Source organism: Capra hircus, chromosome 22 (assembly GCF_001704415.2).
Source record: "Capra hircus breed San Clemente chromosome 22, ASM170441v1, whole genome shotgun sequence".
In the NCBI taxonomy this organism is placed as follows: Eukaryota; Metazoa; Chordata; class Mammalia; order Artiodactyla; family Bovidae; genus Capra; species Capra hircus.
The window spans coordinates 21,279,985-21,301,773 of NC_030829.1; the positions used below are offsets into that span (position 1 = coordinate 21,279,985).

The following is a 21,789-nucleotide window of genomic DNA, read 5'->3' on the forward strand; positions in this document are numbered from 1 at the left end:
AGATGGGTATATCTTTCCTTTTCTCCTTTGCCTTTTGCTTCTGTTCTTTTCTCAGCTATTTGTAAGTCCTCCTCAGACAACCATTTTGCTTTTTTTGGATTTCTTTTTCTTGGGGATGGTTTTGATCACTGCTTCCTGTACAATGTTATGAACCTCCATCCATAGTTCTTCAGGCACTCTGTCTATCAATTCTAACCCCTGGAATCTATTTGTCATTTCCACTGTATAATCATAAGGGATTTGATTTAGGTTATACCTGAATGGCCTAGTGGTTTTCCCTACGTTCTTCAACTTAAGTCTGAATTTGGCAATAAAGAGTTCATGATCTGATCGACAGTCAGCTCCTGGTCTGAGACCTTAGTAACTGATATTTTCTTAATGGTTTACTTTGCTTTAACCCAAAGGAGTAGCGCCCTCCAATGAAAAAATTTAAGCCCCAAGGCAGATATGGCTCTGGGAAAGACCCCCTGGTAAATAGCTGACTCCTTGTCCTAGAGGAAGAAACCTTAGGTCTATAGATATTAAGTAAGGCACCTCCCAACTCTGAACCCCTTTCACCTGCTTATAATATTGCACCTCTTTTGACTACAGCAGTGGTTTAAAATACCCATTCTTGGGTCCTGCCCTCATGGATCCTGAGATTCTGATTCAGTGGGTTTAGGGGTGGTCTAGGGCTCCGTATTTTCATCAAAAGTCTTAGTGACTTTGAAAATCTCTCTCTCTCTCTCTCACACACACACACACCCATACCCACCCACCCCATATACACAATCCAGTCCAGTTAAGCTGAGGAATGAATGGGTGCTGGTGGAAGCAGCCTGGTATTTACATCACATAGCAACATAGCACAGATAAATGGGTTTAACTTTATAATGTGTAACTATCTTTTGTTGTCAATTGAGGAAGGGAATTATACCACCAATCTCATCACTCAGAAGTATTGATTTTCTAGAATCTAGAATGGAAGGAGGCTTTGAGAGATGATCTGACCCATAGGCAAAGACAATCATGTCTGCCCAAACATAGGAGAAGCTATCCTACTTCTTCCTTTTTTAAAAAATTCATTTTTATTTATTTGATTGTGCTGGGTCTTAGTTGTGGCATGTAGAATCTTGAGTTGCAACATGTGAACTCTCAGTTGCAGCAAGTGGGATCTAGTTCCCTGGCCAGGGATTGAACCTGGGCCTCCTGCATTAGGAACATGGGGTTGTAGCCACTGAACCACAGGGAAGTCTCTATCCTGTTTCTAAAGGCTCTAAAAGTTGGCAATTTAAAAATCTGGTTTAACCATCCATTAATCTCCAAATTTGGAATTTACTACCTTTGTGAGTAAAAATCGAAGCCCAGCAATTTATGTTCCTGATTTTCACATTTTTTGTGTGTTTTACAAATTCACATCATCTAAAATTAAAAAGGGACAGAAAGCACAAAGTGAATATTTCCCTCCTTTTCCTGCCTTAATTTAGTTCACTTCCCTGGGGCCCAATGTTTTAAAAAATTTTTTTTAAATTGAAGTAAAGCATATTTACATAAAACAGAAAATTCATTGTTTTAACCATTTTAAAGTATATAATTCAGTGATTTTTAGTATATTCAGTGTTTTGTAAACATCAATCCTATCTGATTTCAGAATGTCCCATCATGTCAAAATGAAACTTCATACACCTCCCAGTTCCCACTCCCCTAACTCCCTGGCAACCATTGCAAGGGACATTTAATATAAGTAGGATTATATAAGATGCTCCCATTTAGCATAACGTTTCTAAGATTCATCCATGTTATAGGGCATATCAGACCTTCATTCCTTTTTATGACTCAATAGTATTCCATTGCATAGATACACCACATTTTGTTTATCTATTCATCAACTGCTGAATATTTCAGTTGTTTCCTTCTTTCCACTATTATAAATACTGCTGCTGTGAATACTCATGTGCAAGTTTGTGTGTGGATGAATAGAACTGCTGGGTCAATGAAATGTCTATGTTTAACTTTTTGAGGAACTGCTGATGTATTCTACAGTGACTGTATCATTTCCTATTCCCACCAGCGGTGTTTGAAGGTTCTAATTTCTCTGTATCCTCACCAACACTCATTACTTTCTGTTTTTGTTTTTTGATTGCTTTGCTAGAGGGTGTTCATTGCTAGTATATGGAAGAACAACTGATTTTTATATTAATATATTGATCTTGTATTCTGTAACTTTGCTGAATTTCTTTATGTCTCATAGGTTTTTGGTGGGTTTTTCTTAGTGGTTTCAATATATAAAATCATGTTTTCTGTGAATGGATATAGTTTTATTTCTTGTTTTCTAGTCTGAATGTCTTTTATTTCTTTTTTGTACCTAATTGCAGTAGTTAGAATTTCCAGCATAGTGTTGAATAGAAATGGTGACCCTTTTCTTTTTCCTGATCTTAGGGGGAAATCTTTCATTGAATATGGTGTTAGCTGTGGGTTTTTCATAGATACAGCAGAAACGCTTGTGTGTATTCTTTTAGGGATAGTATATTCGTATATGAGAAAATATATTAACATAACTATTAACCTATGTACACTGGTCTGTACTTTGCATTATTTAGCTAACAATATACCTTGGAGATCTTTCTAAATTAGTACTTAAAGAATTTCTTAATTAAAAAAAAAAGATGGTTGCTTGACTGTTTGCAATAGCCAGACATGGAAGTAACCTAAATACCTATTGACAGAGGATTGGATAAAGAAGGTATGGTACATATTTACAGAGGAAAATTATGCAGCCATTATAAAGAATGAAATCATGCCATTTGCAGCAACATGAATGGGCCTAGAGATCGTCAGCAACATGAATGGGGCTCAGGGATGAGAGTGCCTGTGTGTACACATGTGTGTGCCCAGGGCTGCAAAGGGTGACAGAAGTAAGTCAGAGGAGGAGAAATATCACATGACATCCTTTAGAAGTGAAATGTAAAAAGAAATGATGCAAATGAGCTTACTTACAAAACAGAAAGAGACTCACAAACTTAGGAAAGCTGGGGAAAAGGGATAGTTAGGGAGTTTGGGATGGAAATGTTCACACTGCTCTATTTAAAATGGATAACCAACAAGGACCTACAGTGTAGCACAGAGAACTCTGCTGAATATTATGTGGCAGCCTGGATGGGAGAGGGGTTTGGGGTAGAGTCAATACATGTATATGTATGGCTGAGTCCCTTCATTGTTCACTTGCAGCTATCATAACATTGTTAATTGGCTATGCTCCAATACAAAATAAAGGGTTTAATCGTGTTTGTTTAGTTTTTTCATTGTAAGGATATATCATTATTTATTTAATCAGCCCTCTGCTGAAGGATAATCCAACTCTCAGCAGTATTGGTCGTACAGAATTCGAAATCAGCAATCCTTTATTTAACCCCTTCTATTGTGTGAAAGTGAAGTGAAAGTGAAAGTCATTCAGTCGTGTCCGACTCTTTGAGACTGCAAGGACTATACAGTCTGTGGAATTCTCTAGGTCAGAATACTGGAGTGAGTAGCCCTTCCCTTCTCCAGGGGATCTTCCCAACCCAGGGTTCAAACCCAGGTCTCCCGCATTGCAGGTGGATTCTTTACCAGCTGAGCCACATTGTGTAGGGCATGACAAAAATTATTGAAGAAAATAGGATCTTTCATTCACCTCACTTTCTTACTTCTGTTGTATAAATACTTGAGCAAAAGAAAAAAAGTATACAAAAAACTCCTGACTCTATTTCTTCCAACTTTTAAAATTTCAAACACATGCAAGAATTGAAAGAATTGTACAAGGTAACCTAAATAATAATTGCATAGATTAACCAGTTGTTAACATTTTGCCATCTTTATCTATGATCATATCTTTGTTTGCTCTGTTTGCTGAGTCATGTGAAAGCAAACTGTGGATTTCCAGACATTTCAGCCCTAAAAATAAGAATGTTCTCCTACTTAACCACAATATTATATCACATAGAAACTTAACTGTTTATTCCTAAATATCATCAAATGGTTGATCCATATTCAGGTTTTAAAATTTGTCCCCAGAATGTCTTTTCACATTTTTTTTCATTTTTCCCTTAGCTAAGATTCAATCAGAGTCTACGTATTGCATTTTGGTTGTTGTCTCTCTCCAGTCCCTTTTATCTAGAATAGTTCCTGCATCTTTTTTTTTGTTTTTAATAATGACTTTTTGAAGAGGCTACACTAGTTGATGAATGTCCCACATTCTGACTTTTGTCTGATTTTTTGTCATGGTATCATTTACTCTGTTCGTTTATTCCCAATATTTTCTATAAATTTAGAGGCTAATCCTGAAGATACAAGTTATCTTTGGAACAGCATTTAATGAGTGAATCTATATACTGTGGCATCCTATCAGGAGGCATATGACATCGTTATTCTGCTATTAATGATGCTTAGTTTTATCACTTTTTAAAAGTAATGTCCTTTAGAATTCTCCATTGAAAAGGTACAATTTCCCCTTTTAAACTCTGAAAGTTACTCCTTTAATCATTAGAGAACGTCAAAGACATGGGTTTGGAGGAGAGGGGGTGGAAATCTATTTGCTTCTTTTCTTTTTTATATATCTCAGTTCTAAACAGTGGTTTAGATAGCTTTTAGTTACGGATAGAAATCTAGAGGCAAGCATGCAATAGATTAGGTAACATTCTATAATCTGGACTAGTAGGGCATGATTAGCCCCTTACTCTGGGATCAGTGGAAAGTTCATTGCATTTGAAATCAAAACTAGGGGTCAAAAGTAAAATAAAGTAAAAAAAAATTAAAAACTAGGGGTCACAGCTTGAGTTTCTAATCTGCCACGAACTAACCACATGACCTTAAATCATTTATATTCTCTGGGCTCGAGTTCATTCATCCCTGACTCCAGATGGTTTCTAGAGTTCCCTGTGGCTCTGATGATTCTATGGTTTTACTCCATTTCACTTAGTGAAAAATAGTAGATCACATTCACTAGATGAGGGAACTTTTATTTCTCCCCAAAATTGAAAAACTTGGGAATTTCAATTGATCCCATGATGAGGGAATAACTATTGCATGTAGCTATTCAGTAAGTGATCTTGTGAATCAGGATAGTAGTTTTGATGTGTGGAGTTTTGTTTTTATTATCATATTTTATTTTTGTTTGCGTTTCTTCTCCATAACCCAAGAAAATTGTTGAGCAGTTACATTACTTTTTCTTTGTCTTATTGGTTGAATTGTGACCCTCCAGTCCCTCAGAATGTGAACTTATTTGAAAACAGCGTTGTTGTAGATGTTATTAGTCAAGTTAAAATGAGGATAGTAGAGTGGGCTTTAATCCAGTGTGACTGGTGTTCTCATAAAAAGGGAAAATATGGACAGCACACACACACAGGAAGAATGCCACGTGAAACTGAAGGCAGAGATTGAGCGATCAGTCTATAAGCCAAGCACTACCACAGATTGCAGGAAGAGCCCCAGAAGCCGAAAGAGACCTGGAACAAACTCTCCTTCACAGTTTTCAGAGGGACCAGTCCCTGCTGACACCTTGATCTTGGGTTTGTAGCCTCCAAATTATAAGAGTAAATGTCTGTGCTTTAAACAAATGGATACATGTGGTATCCCTGATCTGGCAATCAGTTCCTTGAGGAATTATAATAGCCTATAGGAAAAGTAAGGAAATCACAAACTTTTCTCTTTTTTAAAAAAATTATTGAAAAAAATTGAAGTATAGGGCTTCCATGGTGGCTCAGTGGTGGAGCCCCTGCCAGTGCTGGAGACACAGGTTCAAGCCCTGATCTGGGGGACCCCGGCATGCTGCAGGGTGACTAAGCTCATGCACCACGGCTGTTGAGCCTCTGTGCCGTGACTACTGAAGTCTGTGCACCCTAGAGCCCGTACTCCGCATCAAGAGAAGCCTCCACAAGGAGAAACCCATGCGCTGCACCCAAAGAGTAGCCTCTGCTTGCCATAACTAGAGAAGCACCTGTACAGCAACAAGACCCAGAACAGCCAGAAGTAAATAAATAAAATAAAAAATCTCTTTAAAAAGTTGAAGTATAGTTAATTTACAATGTGTTAGTTTCAACTATGCAGCAAGGCGATTCATACATATATGAATGTTCTTTTTCAGATTATTTTGCATTATAGATTAGAATAAGATATGGACTATAGTTCTCTGTGCCATACAGTAGGTCGTTGTTGTTTAAGTATTTTATTGATTGTAGTGTGTATATGTTAATCCTAAACTCCTAAGTTATCTCTCTCCCTCTCCCGCCTCCCGCAGGCTTTTCTCTTGTGCAAATGTCAGAACTCTTAACCAGGCTGGAAAGATATGTATGTATTCAGGCAAATTCTGTCTCAGACCAGATAACATTTTCTGAACCATTCATGGGGTACTTCACTGCTATTGAGTCTCTAGTAGATTTTGTGCATCTGTACATATGCACGTGTGTGTACTCTCAGGCATGTGTATAGAAATGTCAGCTTTATCCTTTCAATAGATTCTGACTCTTGATACCAAGGAGACAGACTGGAACTCATTATTCTCTAACTGAATTTAAATATCCTAGTTGTTTCAGGCTACATATGGTCACGTCCCAATAAAAAAATTATAATCAGACTTTTGAGTAAAAATCTTAATAATTGCTCACACTTCCCATATATAGCAAGATACCAGCCATGGAAAGATACAGGATAAAGGAACCTGGTTAAGTAGAAAATCTGTATGCAGAATATAGATGATCTCCTAAAATTTTCCATTCATCTTCAAGTTTTGCCATAATCTTAGAATGTGCAGCTCTTGAGACATGTTATACTTCAATGGATAGTTTTAAAAGCTCACAAAAGTAGAAAATGCTTTTGTTTGGTTCAGATGAGTGGCTTCAGAAAACTTTATGGGTCTAGTGGTTTTATGATCATTTCTTCATCTATTCCAACAATATGATGTGTTTGTTCTGCTTTGGAGGAATTTCCTTACCTATGCCCTGATGTCACTCTGGTTCTTCTGTTTATAAAATGCTATCAATCTAACATAAATAATAGCAGGAGTACTTAGTGCTAGCATGAATTTTTCAAACATGACCTTTCAAGGTTGACAATCTGACATAAGCCTTCACCAGTGATTGCTATTTAATAACAAAATCATCTTGCAAATGAAACAAATCTGACTTTTGTTATAAAAAAAATATTTAACTGTCCATGTCTTAGATTATATACTGTGATAAGAACAGAAGACTTAACCAGAGAGTTGATGGATATGAATAAAAAAGGGGCAATAATGGGATTTTTAATTTCACTGATGAGTAGAAGTTCAAGTATATCTGCATATCTACAATTAATGCCCTTGTATATGTAAACAGGATGCACTTATCTACCTGAAAAGAAGCCCATCGTGCAAAAATAAAGCTTTGGAGATAGTTCTGTTTTATAAAAAAAATAAAGTGACTAGTGATAAATGAGAAACGTGTGTTCATCCTAAAAACCATTGGTGTCAGTCGAGTCCAGAAGCCGAAGGGTCACTACCAAACTCTTACGCTCACGGTTAGAGTGGTTTACTTAGGCACACAGTTGGAACTGAAAAATCATTACACAGATATTATACACATGTCTCAGCTTCTGTGGTGGTGTAGCAAGAACAGAGATTTCAGAATCTCACCCTCAGACTCACAGTGTTAAAAAGACAAACTAATGGAAACCAAAATGAAATTCTACGAGCCCAAAGAACATAACACTGACACTATCAACCTAAAATACTGCCTTTACCCAGTCTCATGGAAGCTCTAATACACACTGGAGAAAGCGCTCATCCAGGGGTAAAATGTATTCTATAAAAACGGTCCTTTCTTTTGAGATGCTTCTGGTGTGATCAGCTCTTATGTCACAAAAGTTTCCAAAAATGACTCCATAGTCCAGGATTTGTATTTTCAAGTATGCATCCTAAGAGCCCAACTCTGCAGCTCCATGTTCAAACCCCACGGAGATAGAAGTAGGACTGTGGATGTTACCAACCTGATAATAACCAGTAATCAAATTTAATCTATTTCTAGATTTCTGAGTAATGATACAATATTACAGTGTTTTGCTTCAAAAATGACATAAATAACACATTTTTAAAATGCCAGTTTTTTATGATCTCTTTTCATATATGTCAGTTCAGATTATTCAAGACATCTATCAGTGTATATCAGACATTGTCCCACTTACTTGATTTTGCTTAGAGCCAAGTGCTCCTATGAAAACCTATGCTGAACTGGGTTCTTAAATTGTGATAGTGAGTATCTCAAGTTCATATGTCTGGGAAGCAACTATTTTGGTATTTATTAATCCATCTCTTTTTAAAAAAAAATATTTGTTGGAGTATAGTTGTTTTACAATACTGTGTTGGTTTCTACTGTACAGCAAATTGAATCACTTATACGTATTATCTCCTTTTTTGGATTTCCTTCCCATTTAGGTCACCACAGAGTACTGGGTAGAGTTCCCTGTGTTGTACAGTAGGTTCTTGTTAGTTTCTATTTTATGCACAGTAGTGTGTATATGTCAGTTCCAATATCCCAATTCATCCCACCCCCTTTCCCCCTCGGTATCCATACATTTGTCCTCTACATCTGTGTCTCTATTTCTGCTTTGTAAATGAGATTGTATATACCATTTTTTTCAGATTCCACATATATAAATTAATATACAATATTTGTTTATCTCTTTCTGACTTACTCTGTATAACAGTCTCTAGGACTAATCCATTTCTTTCATTATTTTATGACTAGTGTGGGCTGCCAAATACAAACTCAATGAAACTTTATAAAGATGGGGAAAGATTAACTATTTAACATAATGAATTATTCCTGCTTTGTTCACAGTGGCAATCTGTGTTAAGACACCCTAAGATGTACCCTGGGTTTAGACTTTTTTCCCTCTAAACTCTAGTGTTAGCAGATGTGCAGAGACTCAAGAAGACAATGTCGGTGACGTATCAGCTAGTTACCCAAAGACCCCAGACTTGTATGCATTCCAGCAACCCAGAACCACATCCTTCTGACCCAGCAATAGGAGAGACCAAAGGTGGGAGGGTTCCTTTTCCATCTACTTACTGGAAGACGTGTGTTCCCATATCTCTTTAAGGGTTAGGTGGATGTTTACAGTATGTGTAAGCATGTACCCTGCTGAAACTGGTGTGAGCGACTCGTCCAGATAATCTCCCATTCCTTCCTTCAAACTTCAGCTTGAATATCCCTTCTGGAAAGCCTTTTCTATCAGCCTAAGCTGGGACGTGGGCCCAGGCTTCCATATTGCATAACTGCATTCTTTTCCCTTTCAGGTTATTACAAAATCTTGAGTATAGTTCCCTGCGCTATACAGCAGATCCTTGTTTATCTATTTTATAGATAGTAGTGTATGTATATTACTCACCAATTCCTAGTTTATTTCTCCCCTCACCTTTCCCTTTTGGTAGCCACAAGTTTGTTTTTTATATCTGAGTCTCTTTCTGTGTTGTAAATAAGTTCATTTGTTTCATTTTTTTTTTCAGATTCCACATATAAGTGATACATGTGGTATTTGTCTTTCTTTGACTTATTTCACTTGCTATGATAATCTTTAGGTCAATCTATGTTTCTACAAATGGCATAATTTCATTTCATTGTATGGCTGAGTAATATTCCATTGTGTGTGTGTGTGTGTGTAAAGATCACATCTTTTTTACCCATTCCACTGTTGATGGACATTCAGGTTGCTTCCATGTCTTGGCTATTGTAAATAGTGCTGCAACGAACATGGAGGCAAATGTATTTTTTCAAATTATGGTTTTCTTTGGATATATGACCAGGAGTTGGATTGCAGGACACAATGCCCTTCTTATGTGTTAGAGCTTTCACTGATTCTGCCCTGCTGAACTGTAACTGTTTTCTTGTCTACCTTCCCTCCTCAAGAACAGGGACCTACTGTTTATAATAGCCAGGACATGGAAGCAACCTAGGTGTCCATCAGCAGACGAATGGATAAGAAAGCTGTGGTACATATTCACAATGGAGTATTACTCAGCCACTAAAAAGAATACATTTGAATCAGTTCTAATGAGGTGGATAAAACTGGAGACTATTATACAGAGTAAAGTAAGCCAGAAAGAAAAACACCAATACAGTATACTAACACGTATATATGGAATTTAGAAAGATGGTAATGATAACCCTGTATGCGAGACAGCAAAAGAGACACAGATGTATAGAACAGTCTTTTGGACTCTGTGAGAGAGGGAGAGGGTGGGATGATTTGGGAGAATGGCATTGAAACATGTATAATATCATATAAGAAATGAATTGCCAGTCTAGGTTTGATGCGTGATACAGGATGCTTGGGGCTGGTCCACTGGGATGACCCAGAGAGATGGTATGGGGAGGGAGGTGGGAGGGGGGTTCAGGATTGGGAACATGTGCACATCCGTGGCAGATTCATGTTGATGTATGGCAAACCAATACAGTACTGTAAAGTAAAATAAAGTGAAAAAGAACAGGGACCTGTGATGTTGAACCTGATAGAGTATGTGCTCAGCAAAGGATAAACAGAGTTGTGTTCCATACCTCTAGATGGAGTATCCCCTGATTTACAGACCTGAGCAAGCAGTTGTCATAGTCTTATTTTGGGAGAGGGGCACTACCTGCATTAGGGGTCTCCCTATTCCTTGTCATTTTGAGTGACAGACCTTGTCATTTTGAGTGACAGGGGCCTACCTCCTGCCAGACCCCTGTACCCTGTGAGTCTTTTGAGAGAATTGGGCTTCCAGAGGGACTGGAATGGGAGAGAGGGGCTGAATAAACCCCAGTTCTCCAGCCTTGGTTGGATGCCTGGATTTTTATAAAAGCATGTCCAGTCCCTTCCACACCCTTTCTCTTTTCTGAAGAGTCAGACCTGAAGTTCAGTTATTAACGGCAGAGGATTATGTAATCAGTAAGGTCTGATTTGTTATTTACTTGTTTAATATTTTCTGAGTACACACACACACATACATGTATCAAAATCAGTGAAATAAAAAAAGCTGGTTCTGCTTTGTGGAAAACAAGTCTTTCTGATTTAGTACATTTTTCTATTAAAAAGAAAGAAAAAGAAAAACTGATTTTCAGAGTCCTGCCAACAACACTCTAAACACTCTAAATCTAAGTGCTAGATTTGCAAATAGGCTTATATTCGTATTTAGAGAATATGCATATTCAGAGACATTATTCAGGAAATATTTGGTTATCTTCAGACTTAGTAAAACTTATGGCTAAAAATAAGAGGGGTAACATATAAATAGTGGGGAAAGTTAGGGAAGATGAAGCAGTCATTACAAAAATAGAAAAGAGAGGAAGAGGTAAGGGGAACTGTTATTTTCTGTTTTGGTTCATGTCTTCACCAATACTTGAAATTAAATTCAGTGTAACAGATATTAACTGGATGCCCAGCACCCAAGGGTCAAAAGATATATCAGCCTCCACATTTTTGGAGTTGAATAGACCAGATACAATGACAGATTGCCCAGCATTTTTTCCCTCCAGGATATTAAGTCATGATGTAGTCTAGGGTTTGGATTTAGTTCCAGGGGTGGCTTCTGATTGGTCTAAGCCTGTCATGGTAGCTCCGCCTCCTCCCAAGGAATTCCTCAGGCCACAGTGGCTGATTCAGGAATGATTTTGTGACCCAGTTTAGTCCAAGAGACACAAAAACCAGTGTTCTGAAGGCCCTGGGGAGAGTTTCCTGATTCCTAAGACAGAGAATAGACTGTAGGGTGTTCTTCCTAGGGCCCCAGCTGCGTACAGGTAGGAGACCCACAAGCCCTGCAGCTGCTTGCTGTTTTTCTTAGAATGAAAGTGATGAGCAAAGATCAGCAGAGTCAATAAAAATCTCTGAGAAATGGAAAGAGAACTCTGATCAGGCCTTGCCTCAATTTACACTCATACTTAATTTTAGTCTAGGGTAGCTTGCAGAGAAGGCAATGGGAACCCACTCCACTCTTGTCTGGAAAATCCCATGGACGGAGGAGCCTGGTAGGCTGCGATCCATGGGGTCGTGAAGAGTCAGACACCACTGAAGCGATTTAGCAGACTTAGCAGGGTAGCTTGAATTGACTTTTTTTTTTCCTTCTAACAGATGCAGTTGATAAGGACACTGATACTTACAACACTTATCAGAATATGATAAATAGTATAAAGTTTATGCTGAAGAACAAAACAGAATCTGTCAGGGAGGGGATCCTGTTACTTGCAATTGTGGAGTACAATTTTAGGGATATTATGAATTTGAGATTAAACTAGGCTTATAAGAAGGAATTAATACCCGATGGAACAAATAGCAAAAATTAAGTAAGAAAAACCTAAGTTAAAAATGAATCATAGAATTCGAGAGTTAGAAGAGATCTCAAAGCTTAGACAGGAAACCCCCTAGATTTCCTGAGCCCAAATAGGTCCGGAGAGGCTAAGTGACTTGCCTCAGGTCACAGAACTGAGTTGAGCAAGTTGGGAACCCAGTTTTCTTGAATTCCAAATGGGGTTCTTTCTGATGCATTACACATAATTTCCTCTCTAAAGATAAGAAAAGAAATAGGAAAATGGTATTTTGAAATGTCAGCCTAGGAAGAAGAGTGAGGAAAAGGCTGCATTTTCATTGAACAGGGCTTTAAAAAGCTCATAATAGACATTTTGGATGTTTTGTTTTTAAATAAGACTGTGGCCTTTACCAAAAGGTTGAGCATATGCTGCAGTGTAGAACCACCTGGATGTAGCATCGTTGCGAAGTGCTCCACCTAAAGTAAAGCAGTGTTGGTTGAGTGCTTTCTCGCCCCAAACCTGTGACAGTCCCTGCCACTTCCAGCTGTCAATCATCTGGCTCTCACTAGAGTTAGAGTATGCATTCTTCAAAAACGAGTCCAAAGAGGTCAGAGCAATAGTGTGTTTAGCCTGGTGTCTGCAGTGAGTTACTTTTTTCTCTCTTCTTCCCACGTATTAAGGTAGGTAGGAGATTATAATAGAACTGGAAATGCTGAAACTACAATACAGTGAATCTCTGGAGTTAGAACTGTGTTCTGGTCTCAGGTGTTCTATTTTAATTGCTCGAAGATCTTAAACACTTTGTTTAATCTCTGAGTTTCTATTTCCTTGTCTGTTAAACTATCAACTGCCTTGCCTACCTTTCGGGGTTGTTATGAAGATCAAAAGAGCTCATGATTGTGAAACGCAGAGGGTGATTTCTACAGCCCTTCATGCTCCTCAATTTAAAGATTAGGGAGCTGGGTATATTCCCAGGTAGACCAGCCCCTGTCTGAGAATGGTGAGGTTTGACCTCCAGGATAGACACTCAGAATTACACTCAAAACAGCCACCAGATTTGCTTCAACAACTACTTAATGAAGCGTAATGAATATTGGATTCTAGCATCCCTCTTAAACATTATATAAAATGCCGAGAGAGATCAGTATGAACAATCTAAAAGACTGAAGCCCATTTTAAAATCGGTTTCCAAGCACTGTTTGGCTTTTTAGCTAAAGGAAAGAGAAACACTCAAAGAATGACTAGGAAGTTCAGTGAAGGAAATGAAAATGATTTCTTGTGGACTTGCATTAATAGTACAGAACCTCAACACATCATCCTCTTCTTCAGACCTCTCCCCAGTTCTCCTTTTCCGAGTTTGTGAACCTTGCAACTTGAACACTTGAGGTTTTCACTCACACTTAGCTGGTCTCCTGGGTTAATGATTTAAACGATGTGTTTCCTCAGCCAGAAGGACTATGATATCTTGTGATCCACCATATTGACATTCTATCTATGTGTTTGTCTGTTTGCCACTTTCACAGAAGGATTTGAAGCAATTTATACAAATATATGCTCTGTCCAAGAATAAAACAAAGTGGAGTGAGTTAGGGGAAAGGAAAAAAAAATATGGATAAGGAAATGTGATAAACTGCCAGATATATATATATGCACCCAATAGCCCAACTCAGTTGCTAGCAGTGAGAGAAAAAAGGAAATAAATAAATAAAGACTCTAAGCTTTCTAGAAGCCAGAGTAAAGACAAGTCTTCACTACCTGGTGATTGCCATTCGATTTATACTGAGCAGCCTGTGCTGGGCCGAAGCGAAGAGGCAGAAGGCAAGCTTGGCTTACAGCCAGTGGAGCATACTCTTAGGGAGCCGTACTAGTGAAAGCATTAAATTGCACCCTGAACTCTAAATATTCACTTTTAAAAACATCCATCTGTCTACCACCCACGAGCCCAGTGGAATGATTGCTTAACTTCTCCAGTGAATACCCGATCCACACCCTCTCCTACCCCAAGCAAAGTGGGTTACATCCAAATTCGAAGGCTGCCTTTGCTCCCACGGAAGCCACTTGAACGTCTGCTGCCCTTGGTAATTCACTACCCTAGGCAACTGCTTGTTCCATCTTTGTTCTTTTCCCAGCCAGAGGCATTGTTCCAACTTATTTCTGTGAGTTAAATCTTCTCAGATACACAGGAGCCTATTCCCAGAGTTCACTCATTAGTCAAGTCTGTTTTTTCACTAACCAATGACATTCTTTTGTAAACTAGCTAAAGAAATGTGAGCTTAGCTAATTTGAAAAAATAAGTCTTGAAATCATAGTAATATTATGTTTTCATAAAAAGTGCTTCTCTAGAGTTGAGGGTTGGGGTGTATATATGTGAATGATGCAAATGGTGATGGAGTTTTAGGAATGTGTATTTATCCTTGTGTCCGTCTCCCTAGGTTTTCTCTTCTCTTCCAGTATATCATTAAAAATTTTTTTAAATTAATTTTTATTGGAATTTAGTTACTTTACAATGTTGTGTTAGTTTCTGCTGTACAGCAAAGTGAATCAGCCATATGTGCACATAAATCCCCTCTTTTATAGATTTCCTTCCAATTTAGGTCACCACAGAGCCCTGAGTAAACTTTCCTGTGCTAAATGGTAGGTTCTCATTAGTTACCTATTTTATACATAGTACCCCAGTGTCAACCCCAATCTCCCAGTTCACGTCCCCACCTGGTGTCCATACGTTTGTTCTCTATGTCTGGTCTCTATCTTATGCAAATAAAATCATCTATATCATTTTTCTAGATTCCGCATATATGCATTAATATACAGTGTATCTTTAAAAAGTGTTTTTATATTGAAGTATAGCTGATTAATCAGCAAAACAATGTCGTTTTAGTTTCAGGTGTACAGCAAAGGGATTCAGTTGTACACATACATGTATCTAGTATTTTTCAAATTCTTTTCCCATTTAGGTTATTACAGAATATTGAGCCGAGTTCCTATACTATAAGGCAGGTCCTTATTGGTTACCTAGTTTAAATACAGCAGTGTATACATGCCAATCCCAAACTCCCAATATATCCCTCCCTGCCACCCTTTCCCCCTGATAACCTTAAATTTCCAGTGCACCTGGTTGTCAGCTGAGCTATATAAACAACCTTGTTCCTAGCTGAAAGATCTGTGAAATGTCAGGGCCATGGGTGGCCATGGGAAGTAGACCAAGAGTGGGTGACACCATTTGGGCAGCTAGACTTAGCTCTGTCTGTAATCATTACTTTGTGATCATTTTTTTATCACCATCTGCCTTATTAATAGTGTTTTTAAAACTTGGGTCTTAACTCAGCCCCTACAGAGTGTTTGTTTTAAACTATTTGGTCTATCTAACACGGCTGAGAAATTATCAGAACCTTGCAGAGAAAATTCTGTAATTCATTTACATAGACTTGAATGTTTCCTTTGCATGAACATATTATCACTTTTATTTTAGTCACAGTTTTCTTCTCTTGTTTTGATCTGCTGTTTGACTTTTTGCCTTGCCAACCCAGATTCAACTGTCTTCAGAGATATCTTTAGCGATCATTTAAAAAAATCAGCTCTCTTTTCTTTGGATAATTCTGCAACCTGGAGAATTAAAACAGCATTGTCTTGTTGGGCTGTTGACTCTTGTGCAGTCTTCAGAAAGGTAAATCATTTTCCCTTGGCTGATTAGGGTTTGTAGCAAGGTTTCCATGAACATATCCTCTTGGAAGAGTAGCAGTAATACCATCTCTTTTTCTTTCCTATTCTTTGTAGTTCAGAATGTGGAGGATATATAGGGGCTTTAAATGACTGAAATGCTCTATACCTTTAAAAATGTATTTCTGATTCAAAAGACTTTTTGTTATTTTTGATAAACAGCACGGTTTAAGAAAAACTATTTTTTAAATCTATGAAACGGATATGTTTTATAGATTTTGTTTTTTCTGGAGTCAAATGTTTTTCTTGTCCATCTGTTGTCACAAACTTACAAATGAGAAATAACAATTATTATCAAAGCAGAATAACCAGAATAATAATCTCTAGTTTTGGAATAGGTTGTGCTACTTTGTATTTGTCTTCATCTGAGAATGTCAGATATCAGTGGAAATCTTAATGCTTCTCTGAGGCTTTATGTTGTTTTATAGATTTTATGTTAAAATCTATAAGGTTATAGATAAGGTTAATGATGTCCTAAGCAATTGATTAAGTCCTGGTGTCATATTTCCATACCACAAAGGAAGATTTTAAAGCTCAAATTTAAGGATCAGAAGCATGATTTGTTACCAGACCACACTGGAAAAAGTTCCCTGATTTTGACATTAAGGCTGTGTTTATTTAACATAAGAATATGCTGGTTGACTGGTTAGCTTTTTCTCCACCTCTCAGGTCCTTTCTCCACATAATCAAATACTATGTAGGTTGGAAAACAAGAGCTGTGATGTTCTCCCCAAAGTTTTATCTTTAAAAAACAGGGATTATAATATTAATACTTATCGAGTTGTTTTGAGGAGGACATGAGAAAATGTGTAGGCTTTATGATAGACACTGGCACTTAGGAGATATTCAATAAATGTTAGTGACTGTTATCATTATGATCTACTCATAGAGGAAAGAAAAGGAGGACTTCAAAATCCCTGACTTGGAGCAGGTTAAAAGAATGCTTGTAATAGGAGGTTTACTTTGAAAAAGAGGAAGTTCCTATTGTTTCTTCCAGGTGACTGGAAGAGCCAAAACACTCTTCTGCAGATACACAATGCTTGGAACCAGAAACTCTGTCATATATTATTTTCTGCCCATTATCAATTCTTGTCATTTATCTATATATCTACTTTCTATCCTTATCTATTTTCTGTTGGTTACCTTTTATCTGTTATCATCTTTCATACTATCTATTACACAATAATAAATTTTTATTCTATAATTCTCCCTTTTGACAAGGGTCAAAAAAATCTCCCAGTTTTCAAGGGTCAAAGACAGTATCACAGGGATAATAAAAGAGAAATATTGGGTTGGCCAGAAAGTTTGTTTGGGTTTTTCTATAACATCTTACAGAACTTACGAACTTTTTGGCCAACCCAATAGCAAACTGGTAGCCAGCAACCTCTTATGAAATTACCAATATTTGATGATTTGTTTTTACCTAAGTGGCAATTTCATATGATTCAACCTCAAAGACTATGAATCCAGACACATCCAGGCCAGGAATGGAAACCAAAGAGACTATATTTTCTATTGCTTCTTCCGACCTACTTCCAAAACATATGAAACATATAGCAAAAAATTAGAGTAGAATAGAAATAGTGATTCACCAGGCTTGTTCAAAGTTTAGAGAGTACAATGAATCAAGCACAATTTTGGTTTGTTGCATTTTCCATCTTCCAAAGCCTAAATTATAAAACACAAGTAAACATTTTTAAAAAGTATGGCTTTTTAAGGCAATGGCACCCCACTCCGGTACTCTTCCCTGGAAAATCCCATGGATGGAGGAGTCTGGTAGGCTGCAGTCCATGGGGTTGCTAAGAGTCGGACTGAGCGACTTCACTTTCACATTCATACATTGTAGAAGGGAATGGCAACCCACTCCAGTGTTCTTGCCTGGAGAATCCCAGGGACAGGGAAGCCTGGTGGGCTGCCTTCTATCGGGTCGCACAGAGTCGGACACGACTGAAACGACTTAGCAGCAGCAGCAGCTAGCGTGAAAGCCCACTGTCTTTTTAATGAGACACAGATAACTTAAGTTTACCAAAGGTCAGCTTCACTTTTACAGGACAGCGTTATTTTTAAAATTCTCTACTACCTTAGACCATATATTCTTATTATGTGTTAAGTAGCTCTAATATCGAAAAGTATTTTTACAAGATAATTTTATAACTTTCTTCTTGCTATTTCCTGCTTCCTTAATTGATAACCTAGCTAACGGAATTCTTTCTTTGAAGCGTTACAGTTTCCCTGTCAAAAGGGAGAGGTCAACAGGCTATAATTAACGCTGTCTTCATGGCCGGGATTATTATGCTTCCGTCCATCTTTCTTTCCTATAAGCAGAGCAACCCTCTATTATAGGGCATACATGCCCTCCCAGGACAGACTGACCTTCAGCATGCTAATGAAATCAAGACATGCCCTTCAACACACAATTAAATTTCAGTGAAGTTCAGAGGTTTTTCAGAAGTGACATCTTGAAGACAATTTCATCTGCAGAAGTTTCACAAATCACACACTGGCAAATTATCAGCCATACAGAGTCAACACTGTTCTCAGCTGGATCTTCTCAGGAAAACAGGCTGAAGTATTAACAGGAGGCTTTCCAAAAGGCTCCCTATGGCACCTTTGTTGAAAAGATATTAAACCAAACAGCTGCTGATATGGAAACCGGCTGTTTGAACTCTAACTCAGTTAGATATGTTAATAGGGGAACCGATGATGTCTGACAAACGTGATGCAGGAAATGACTAAACATTTAATGCTTATTATTCTGCAGTATTCCTGGGGCCAGTGAGGTGGCGGGGATGGTGTTGTGTGGGCACTAAACTGGGACCCAGGTCAGTGAGACTTGAAAGGGACCATTCCTTTGTCCTCTTTTCTAGAGTTTAAGGCATTATAAATATTAACTTGTCCAAGATTCTGCTTCAGAGCAATCATTGACAGGACAAATGAAACATTTTGCAACACCATAAAAAAAAAAAAATCCTTTCAGCACTGCAGAGCTAGTTTTATTATCCCACTTCCTAAAAAAGCCAAGAGGCCCCAATAGCTCTGGCAGAACCTTTGTGAAGGTGATGGAATTTGGCCCTTTAATGTCACAAAAAGATGCACACGTGGATTTTGTGGGTTTATACTTCCACATAGATAAATGCAGAGCTTCACCCATATTTGAACTGTTTGACTTTTAAAATAAATACAGATACTACTGTATGGAATTTCTTTTAAAAGTACAAAAAGTTAAGAATATAAAAGTATATTTGGGTTATGTGGTACAGTTGATCTTCCACAATATTGGAAAAATGAAAGAAAACATTTGCATTACAAATACTATCATTTTAAACCAGTACAAAAGCCACCAGTTGTGTTAAAATTTCCATAAATACAAAATAAGTGCATTCCAACATAATTCAGGACCATGGATGACTATCCAAGACATACTGCCCTTACTAAGCCCGGGGTCAGGCAGACCATGGCCAGAGTGTCAAATCCAGACCCCTAGCTGATCTGGGAGCTAAGGATGATTTTTATACTTTTTAAAAGTTAAAGGAAATAAAAAATATAAAATTTTTAAACAAAGAATTGTAACAAAGAAAACAAAGTAGAATCAATAACGACTCTTCATGGCTGGCAAAGCATAACATATTTAACCAAACTTCAGCAGAAATACTTTGCCCACCCCTGGAGTAAGCAGCTTACTGTGCTGTGAGCAGAGCTGTGTCTTCCAGCAGACCACGCAAGGATGAGTAAAAATCTCCCTGCCCCTCAGCACTTTATAATCTACTCTCAAGGGGCATAAGGCCAGTAAGCTTGATTTTAAAGAAGATGGCATCAGATAAGGGCTTCAAAGGAAGAGACACCAGGTTTGGTGGGAGTGGCTTCTTGGGAGGTGATTCAGATGAATCTTGATAAGAGATTTTGGGTGGGTGAAGTGAAGAGGGGGTCAGACAGACCGAAATGCAAGGGGTGTTCTGGAAGTAGTGGGTGACTTACTTTAAGAGGCACCCAAGTGGCTGGAGGGTGGTCTCTCAGATGGGAAACTGAGGCAAGGGTGTAGCATAGTCCAGGGTAAGGAGTTGGTGGAAATCTAGAGATTCATTCTCTTGGAAGCCTGAAGGACAACAATTCATGCTTTTCCGTGGGTGTCTGATGTAACTGCATTCTCCTGTCTTTCCAGGGAAGTATTGGATTGTAATCAGTGACAAATGAGGGAACTAGCTCTCTTAGTCTGAGGATCCAGTAAATGAATGGCTTTTGGCTGTAAGTCAATGAATAATGTTAATATATGCAATCACCAAATCACCATTAACAAAGCACTGCAGAGTTTCAATCTTCTCATCAGAATTCCTGAAAGCCTTATTTTTAAGGCAGTTCAAACAGAGGTGAGGCAGCTAGGCTGCCAGGGACACAGAGTCCTGCCTCTGAGGGCGCCCCTGACTCGGTGCGTGACCTTCGGCAAAGCGCTGCTCTCTATCTCAGCTGCCTTGGTAATAAAATGGGGATAACAGACCGTCGCCACCTCACAGGAGTGGGACGGAGCACAATAAATGTCCGCCAAAAGCTTTCAAGATAAGTGCTCCTGGAAAATGAGTTGGGAAGAGTTCTCTTTCAAGAGTTCAAGAGGGGGGGAAAAAAAGATTTGAAAGTCAAAATAGGTCACTGTTTACAGCTTCTAAGAGTCAAAAGCTTTTCAACACAGAAAGGATCACTGATGGATGAAACAGAGGCTGCAGATGGCTAGGGATGCCCCTAAACCAGCAGGAGGGTTCTGTGACAGTTTCTCTCACTTAATATGAGGGCAGAAATTGTTTGGGTTTAGGGTGGGACAGGATACTGAAAAGCAGACAGCACCGCCCTGCACAAGAGGGCTGCATGTGGCTGCAGTATCTACTTTCAGAGCTCCGAATATTCAGCCCAGTTCTCCTGTGCCTTATTCAATTGTGAAGGTACATTTTCTTTTCTCTTCAGACGTTCATAATCTGTCCTAGAGAGAGACTGTGGTCGGGTCTAGGGGCATAAGAGCTGCCTCAGAGCTGGCATCCTATCACCCTGCACATGGAGGGAGATGCTATCAAGTTGAAAATACTGAAGTTTCTAAAGACAGTGGAAGGACCCACCCCAAGGTACGCCCATGCCACACCTGGAGCAGACCGCTGGGGACAGAAGACTAGAGCTGCTCTTTTCTGGAAAGTTCGTGGCAAAACATTTCTAGGAGTCTGCAGAGAATGCTCACCCTTTTTGTCCTCTCATCCTTTTCCTTCTCTCCCTCATCCTTCTCCTTCCTCTCACTGTCTGCCCCCACCCCTCCTCTCATTTCCTTTGTTGCTTAAAGAAATCGGTACCTTAGAGTTGGCAAAACAGGACAAAGAGGCCAAGAGAGTTCAACTTGCACTTTGCTGTCTTGTTGGGAGGACATCAGCTCAAAACCACAAAGCCCTGAGTTTGACCCTAGTACTCTGTGGCTACAGATGACTCATCTAGATAATTATCAGATTGAATCTTCTCTATTGGTTTGATAACACCTAATGAGTGGAAAAAACTTCAATCAAGTGAGTACCCCTAATAATCACTCTCCTTATTGCCTTTTTAGACTCTTTCTTGGTTCTCTTAATTTTCTTGGTATATGTAAGACAGTAAGCTATCCATCACTTCATGGCAAATAGATGGGAAAACAGTGAAAACAGTGGCTGACTTTATTTTTTGGGGCTCCAAAATCACTCCAGATGGTGATTGTAGCCATGAAATTAAAAGATGCATACTCCTTGGAAGGAAAGTTATGACCAACCTAGATAGTGGGCTGCCGTCTATGGGATTGCACAGAGTCGGA

The 21,789-nt window shown here is 38.5% G+C and overlaps 1 long non-coding RNA gene across 5 annotated transcripts in view; it reads left to right on the plus strand.

Annotated features, from left to right (window-relative positions):
• The window catches only part of LOC102188361, a 147,492-nt gene that overhangs the window by 42,436 nt on the left and 83,267 nt on the right, over positions 1-21,789 (plus strand). The gene's annotated exons all lie outside the window — the stretch shown is intronic.